The sequence below is a fragment of the Peromyscus leucopus genome, chromosome 9, assembly GCF_004664715.2.
Source record: "Peromyscus leucopus breed LL Stock chromosome 9, UCI_PerLeu_2.1, whole genome shotgun sequence".
Classification (NCBI taxonomy): domain Eukaryota; kingdom Metazoa; phylum Chordata; class Mammalia; order Rodentia; family Cricetidae; genus Peromyscus; species Peromyscus leucopus.
The window spans coordinates 32,371,375-32,379,846 of record NC_051070.1 but is presented as its reverse complement, the minus strand read 5'-3'; positions in this window follow the sequence as shown (position 1 = coordinate 32,379,846).

Here is an 8,472-nt window from a genome sequence, read left to right as displayed (position 1 = left end):
TAAGAATTTCAGACTCATTTGTCATAAAGGTTAAATTTGACACTCCTATATATACATTATTGACATGTGTCTAAGACCAAGTGGTATTGTTCACAATGAAGACTGACATTTTGGGTTATCTATATATTGATGGTTAGTAGAATTACACCAAAATAAGCTGTTTTAATAACAGTAGTTGGCATGTGCTTAGATCTTACTAGGTCTCAAGCCCTATTCTAAGTCATTTCTCTGACTTAATTTCAAACATTGAGATTAAGGAGCAGATGGCATTGGCTTCTTCACTTCAGAGGTTTCCAAATTTGACCATGAGAAAATAAATGCCATCCCTGTCATTAATTTCTAATAATTGAGTAAATTTCACATTTTCTTACAACAATTTGACTGCATATCACATTCAGAGAGTCAACATTTACCATCTTTGATATAAGAATAGTTTGAATAGATGATAAAAATAATTTCTAGGAAAAAAACATAGAGCATATTAACATTTTAAAATATAAAAAAACAAAGAATACTTGAGTAATTGAACACAGATATAAAATATGGTATTCTTTTTGTTTGCTTGCTTATTTGTTTGGTTTTGGTTCTTTGAGACAGGCTTTCTCTGTGTAGCACTGGCAGTCCTGGAACTCACTCTATAGACCAGGCGGGCCTCTAACTTAGAGATCTTCCTGTGTCTGTCTCCTGAGTGCTGGGATTAAAGGTATTTGCCATTCCTGCCAGGCTAAAGTATAGTATTGTTAAATCAAGTAAAAGGAATATATGTTAAAGTAATCAAGCAAATATTTGTGTTAACTGTTACTGAGAGGTAAAGAAGACACCTTAGCAGTGATAGATGAACTTTATAAAATAGGATTGTTTCCCCATTACCAGAAAGGACTAATTTCAATTGAGTTGATATAAATGAGGGTATTTCATGGGTAGCATGAGAGGACATGGAAAGCAAAGAAGTAAAGAACGTCATGGAAAAGCATTACTAAAGAGTATGTGTTGGGATGTTGCTCAGTGTGAGATTGCTTGCCTGCCATCTCTAAGTCCTGAGTTCAGTCAACCTCCAGTACCACTTTAAAGCGTGTGTGTGAGCATATGCCAGTAATCCCAGTGCTCAGAAGGTAAATGCAAGAGAATCAGGAGGCCAAGATCATCGATGGCTATATGAGTTCAATGCCAATCATAAAACCTTGTCTGACAAAACAAAATTTAAAAAAAAAAGAGTGCAACCTGTTATACCCATAAATAGTGCATCTCTCAACTCTCACCAGAGAAGCTCCTTTTTGTAGTAGGTGGTAATTAACACAGAAACCCACAACTTGAAAATGTAAAGAGAGAGATTTTGGAGTGTATAGTCCAGAATGGGACTTTTCATTACACCCCTTCCTTTAAGGGTCAGGAATATAAGATCAAGAGGGTGCAGAAAGAATTTAGGAACCAGAGGTAGTTAATTACAAGAAAACAACATTTTCAATATTAAACAAGGCATATGTACATGGGACTGTGATAATAAATGCAAGTAATACAGAAATCCATGCCAGAGAAAATTCTAGCATGAAGGAGAAGAAGAGAACACAAATTCCCACTCATGGCCAAGAGGTTAACCACAAATGATACTTCTTGGTAGAGAGAAAATTCATTTTCTTCAATAGAGTAACCCTGAGTATATAAACCACACTCCTGCAGGCAGTGCTGAGGAGCAGTTGGTCAACACAAATCAGACTTCTGGTTATCGTGACTTTTTTTTTTTTTTAAGAGAAAGACCATTGTGAAGTGAAGGAGGAGAATCTGGAAGTATTTTAGGAATGCAAAAGAATATGGTAAAAGTATATTCTATGAAATTCTCAATGAAATACAAAATGGATATATCAAATGATTTAGGAACTATAGGACAAGATTCAAGACAAAGTAATTTTTTCTGTTAGTATATATTATTAACATATATTTTGAGAAATATAGCACCATGGTTGGTTGTCTATTGGGAGTGATGCAGATGACAGGAAATATTTGACATTGGCCAATGAGGGGGAATTGATAGGCCTAACTTTCCCAGGGCTTACAGGAGAGGCTATGTAATTGTCCTCACTGACCACACTAAAGTCAGACCAGGAGCTGTTTACAAAAGTGAGGAAATTAAGATCTATAGTCAAAGATAAAGAACAGCTGTACTGGATATGAAGTATTTAAGAAATATTTATGCTTATTGGATTTTGGTACTATGGTGAATAACTTAAAAAATAGAAATTTCAATAGAAATATTTAAGAAGAAAAAACTTTTCTTCTCACAGGGTCATTTGTCATGTGACATGGAAGAGTATATGAAGATGGTGATTATAGGTATAAATAGTAGGTTTTGTTTAATAAATATAAGGTTGTGTTGAGGAAAGCTAATAGTTTTCTAATTAATTAATAAGTGATCAGGTTAAAGCAATGGCCATGTACCTGTAGTTACAAGTCTAGAAATCTCAGAAAGAGTCTCCCTTAGTTGAGTTCCTCCTTGTTTATGGGTAGCTGACTCTGAGTAGCTTGTAGTGGAGTTAGGGTGGGGCCCTTGGGCTCTAACCAAGAAGGTCTCTAACCCATTCTGAAGTTGTTGATCTTTGCTTTTTGCCTTTTGAATAGAGATGCTGTGGGAATGGTCAGGAAAGGAGCTGGGTTGACTATGGGTCTGAGAAGTTGGGATGGGAAGCCAGAAAAAAACAAAAACCCTACTGGCTTGTTTACCCTTAGGTAGCCTTAGCACTTTAGCTACTGAGGAAGGGCAGAGGGACAGCACAGCTTCCGCATTGTTTCCCCTCAGTCCTTCAGTACATGGTGTGAAGCTCACTGTTTTGTAAGTACCTCCACCCTCTAGGTGGAGCAGTCAGGATTCGTTGACTTCTTTGCAAACCACCATGGAAGGGCTGTAGGGTAGGGGAAGATTAGGAGAGGAAGATAGATTAATAAACATCTGGTGTAGGGGTGAGGACCAGGCTGCTGATGCCCTGGTCCTGGGGAAAGGGGAACTCTGAGCAGGGGGTAGAGGAGTGTGGTCTCAGAATGTTCAAGATAGCAGTAGCCAAAATGGATCTGTGTAAAAAAGAAGTCTGGCGAGGAGAAACCAGACCCAACCTCCTTGGGAATGCAAGCTGGAATGATAATTTACTCACAGAAGGATGGTGATAGAGAAGGGAGGCCCCTATGGGTTTGAATCTCCTGGGTTGGCATGAGGGTGTGCACAGGCTGGAAGAGGCCTGTGAGTCCTCGGAAGCATAAGTGCAATGAGACACTTCCCTTAACAGTGGTATGAGGAAGCTTCGACAGAACTTCCTCAGCCCTTCAACTCTTATTCTTGTGTAGATTGTGAGGGGACGTTGCCTCTTGTGTGGCACGCAGAGCAAAAATGAATATGGAGAACCTAACCACAATTTGTACATCTACAATGTAATGTCCACACCTAAATTTCCACGTGGAAAAGAGGCCAGAAACATTGGAAGAACCAGAGCACCAGGGCACAAGCTATGCCAGTGTCTTCTGTTTATTACAAGGATGCTTCACCCATGAAACATCAACAGTATGGTACCCAAACAATACCTGTATAATGACAATGTGAGATGAAATGCCAACCCAAGTAGGGAAATTCACAAGACCACAACCACAGATGGAGAGTCCATTTTCTCCAGTGAATAACTCCTGATAAACTATCCAGCCCTAAACGTGTATATATAAGCAAAATTAAATGAACTTAATAGTGTATGTGTGCATGTAAAACAATAATAATTAATGAAGAGGTCATGAATTCAAAATCAGTGTATGAACATAAATTTTAAAAACCAGTATGGGGGGACTAGAGCAATGCTTCACAACTTAAAGACATCTGATGTCAGGCAGCTCATAACCACCTGTAACTCTTGTTCCAAGGGATCTGATACCCTTTTTCAGTGTTAGGAACACATGTATTTATATGTACACATGCCCACACAGAGACACAGCTATGCATATATTCATAATTCAGAATAAGAGGAAAGGTAAAAAGAAAAAAGTCTGGCTGTTCATATAATGAATCCAAGCCAGGAAAGTGATTGAAAAAGACAGCTTTGTCTTGTTGCCTTGGTTTCTCAGTGGTAATCACAATCCCTTTTGACTGTAAAACATTATTGTCTATCATCATGCAAGATGTCCTTGCAAACACTTTCACATTGGCGAGCAATGCCAGTCTTGGGTGATAGGCCAGTGGGTGAGACTGGTTAGGAATGTCTTAGTGAAGAAAGAGGCAGAAATACAGTGTAGGGACTAAAGTTGAAGATCACTTGTAGCAGGTGGTAAAAGTTATAATGACCCATGAGTATCACCCCACAAGGGATTTGTGGATTCTGAATCATCCCTATTATTCAAGAAAAAATTCTCCTTAATTATGACATAGCCTGGTTTTATAATACTACTTTGTTTGATTTGCCAGTATTTTAAAGAGGAATTGTTCAGTCATTTGGGTCATTCAGGAAATTGGCATGTAATTCTTTTTTTCTTTTTTCCCTCTTTCTATTATTTATTGTGTGTATAGCTGTACATGTTGCATGTGTTTATGTACAATATATGTGCAGGTGTGGATCCCTGTGTTTAAAGATGTAGAAGCCAGAGGTTGATAGTAGGTGTTTCCCTATGTGTCACCTTCCAACTATTTTTTGAGACAGATTCTCCCAGTGAACCTGAGGCTCACCAACATGCTGGCCAATGAGCCCCATCTTCTGCTCTGTGATTACAAATATTCGCCAACATATGTGCTCTTTATGTGTGGGTAATGGGAACCAGAACTCATACTTGAATGATCATACAGGAAGCATTTTGTACACTGAGCCATCTCCACAACCCCAGTAACACTATTTATTTATTTTATTTTATTTTATTAATTCATATTATAAGAAATCGTTGTGTGTGTGTGTGTGTGTGTGTGTGTGTGTGTGTGTGTGTGTGTGTCCTGAGTCTCTAGAACAAGGCTATTGCTCTATTGGTGACAAATGCAGTGTCAAAAGTTTTATTTTTTGACTAAGGTAATACCCCTAAAAGGAAATGAGAAAGCCACAGCATTAATAACAAGGAAGAAAGCATCTTTTAGCAAAACTAGGGCAATTTTTAAAAAGTTCAGTTTGTAATTACTCTTTCAATTAATCATCCTCTTGAGACAGGTCTAGGAATGTGGATGACGCAGGGCACAGAGGAAAACTTTAGTATTTAATATAGTGCATTGTTTTAAGGTAAGACAAAGTTTGAGGTGTTTGCCTTCCAGCACCTAGAAACAAAACACAGAGACAGGGTTGGGGTCAGGGTACCAATGCCAAGGGCAGGATCTAAATATCAACTACTAGATCTTATCTCCAATAATCTAACAATAAACTCTAAAGCTATAGACTGTTAAAATTGGTAAATACATAAATAAATGGGAATTTGGAGAGCCTTTGAAAATCCAAACTATAATGCACACATTTATTTTAGTTGACCAACTAGGTCAAAATAGAAGCACAATATTTAAGCATTCCTTTATACATTTCATCATACGTTATTTTATGTTTTCTAGTTTTAACAGAGAGAATCATTTAGTCATAAATGCAGCATTTTTTAACATCTGTATGCATAAGTTATTTATTTATGGCTTATCAGTCTTACAGCATATTTGTAGGAAAACTGACCACAGCAATTCAGGCATAGGGTTATCTGATTCTAGGAGAGTATTATACTCTCCATGTGCTGTGTCCCAACTATGCATCACAGTTTCAACCAAATGAACCTCATTCACAGCTCTGGCAGAAAATTAATCATGATATTTGTTTACCTTTAATTTACTTATTCAAATGATTTATATTTTGGAGTATAGTATAGATATGTTCAAAGCAATCATTAAGATATTTTGGATTTTTTGCACAGTTACTTGCTATTAATCACAAAAGAATAATTCATTCAAGTAAAAACTTTCAACCAGAATTTAATGTAAAACAATGTTTTATTTTGTAGGTTTTTCTTTATTTAGTATCTCTTGTTCTGATTGTTTCATTTTTGTGCGGGCTTATGTGAGTGTGCAAACACATGTGCATGTATGAATATATATATATGCAACTGTGTGTGTGTGTGTGTGTGTGTGTGTGTGTGTGTTGGAAATGGAAACTAGAGCCTAATACATAACAGGCAAACAATCTGCCACTGACCTTAATCCGCAGCATGAATTTTGCATTTTACTGTTACTTAAAGGCACCTGTTATTCAATATTGCATAACAGGAAATAAGCTAATGAAATGAGTTTAATGGGAACTACCAAGGCATTGTGAAAATGATAATTCTTTGGGTGAACAGAAAAACCCACAGCGTACATAAACACATGTAAGTTTTCAAAGTTTGCATGAAAGTACAAACATCATTTATTCTATTCCTTTTAAGTGTTCTATAGAACTATTAAAGGTAACTTACATCATTTCCTAAGGTAATATCTCATTTCATCATTTCATAAAGTAATATGTAAGGTCTACTAGTTATATTAATTTTCTGGAAGTGATAGGACTTAAAATAACCACATTGATATAGCAGAGAAGTGTTTAACATTAAAGATAGAAATCTGGGTAAAGATCAATATGGGAGCAATAAACAAAACCATTGGATCAGAAGGAATGTTTATTATTAGGTACTTTGCACAGATAAGCAGATAATGAGCTAATTATATGTATTTGGATCTAGGCCCTTCTAAGGTTCTGATTCAATAATTGTGATATAATACAAGAATTTAATCTTTCTAACATGCCCCATTAATTCAAGTACAATCAATTCACAATAATCATCACTCTAGGTTGGCTATATTGCTCAGATGGTAAAAGAACTTGATGTAGGGCTGACTATCTGAGATCCATGCAAGGAATCCACATTCTGGATCTGAGACCAACTCCCTCATGTTGTCCTCTGATCTGGTACTCTTCTAGTATTCTTCTACCACACACAAAATAAATTTAAAATAATTCATTATTCCATATATTTGTTTATATCAATACTTAAAGTAACATTGTGTTAATTATGTGAATGATTTTTTAAGTTTCATCTTATATTTTAAATTTATAAAAGAATACAAGAAAATTAATATCTCTTTTTCTTGAAGATTTATCTTTGTTATTTTTATTTAAGTTTGTTAACATGTAGACATATATGTTTTAATTTAGTGCTTGAGGAAAAAGCAATGGATCCTCTAGGATATCAAATTACAGGCAGTTATTACCTGCCTTATATTGAAATTGAAAACCAACTTGGGTCCTTATCTTAGTCAATGCTCTATTGCTGTGAAGAGACACCCTGCCTAAAGGAACTCCTATAACAGAAAGCATCTAATTGGGGCTTGCTTACAGTTCAAGAGGTAAGTCCATTATTATCCTGGCAGGGAGCATGATAACACTAAGACAGATATGGTGTTAAAAAGATAGTTGGAAGTTCTATATATGGATTTAAGACAACAAGAAGAGAGAAACAACGAGCCTGGTGTGGGCTTTTGAAATCTCAAAGCCCACCATTAGTGACTGGCCCCATGTTCTAGTACATTTTTATCACCTTTCCGGTTTTGATGGTTTCCTTCACTGCTTATGTTTTACCTTAACTCTTTTACACAAGTTGGAAGCTTAACTGCATGGGGTCTTGCCCCAACATTACCACTCACTTTATTCCATTTAGCATCAGGCTTTTCTTTAAACATTTTATATCCTTCAGTACAGGAGTTAGCTCCATTGACCTTCCTGGTGCTCCTTTCCTCCTCAAATTGTACATTTTGTACTTTTTCCCTGTTCATCTTGCTTTTTTTCATTATAGATCTGTAAAAGAGTGGCCACTAATAACCATGTGACACAGTCAACACTAGACGGTCTTGAAAACTCTACTGACAACACCATTAATCTAAAACTCTTCCATTTAGCAATAGGCAGATTTTTCAGACAAAGGCTAAATGCAGCCACAATCTTTACCAAAATATAACAAGAATGGTCTCTAGGCTATGCTGTGGGATAGACTCTCTGCATGAGGTAAATATGTGTGGCCACCATTGGTTAATAATGGAGCTGCTTTGGCCTATGGCAAGTCAGGTGGGAAATCCAAGCAAAGAATCAGAGAGAAGGAAGATGGTGTCCGGGGAGACACTGGGAGCTACCAGGGTAACAAGATGTGATGGAACACAGGTAAAGCCACATGACACGAGGCAATATATAGATTAACAGAAATGGGTTAATTTAAGATGAAAGACCAAGTTAATAATAAGTCTGAGCCATAGAGCAAACAGTTTGTAATTAATATAATCCTCTGTGTGTTTATTTGGGACCAAGCAGCTGTGGAACACAGGAAAACTTCTGTCTACAAGGCTGCTTAATAGTATTCTTTCTCTCTGAAACTGCTTGAGCCAGATTATCATAATCTACATTGATCTCAGCACCACTATCTTCCACATACCTACTAGTTTGGCCCATTAAGCCAAGCTTAAAATGTTCAACT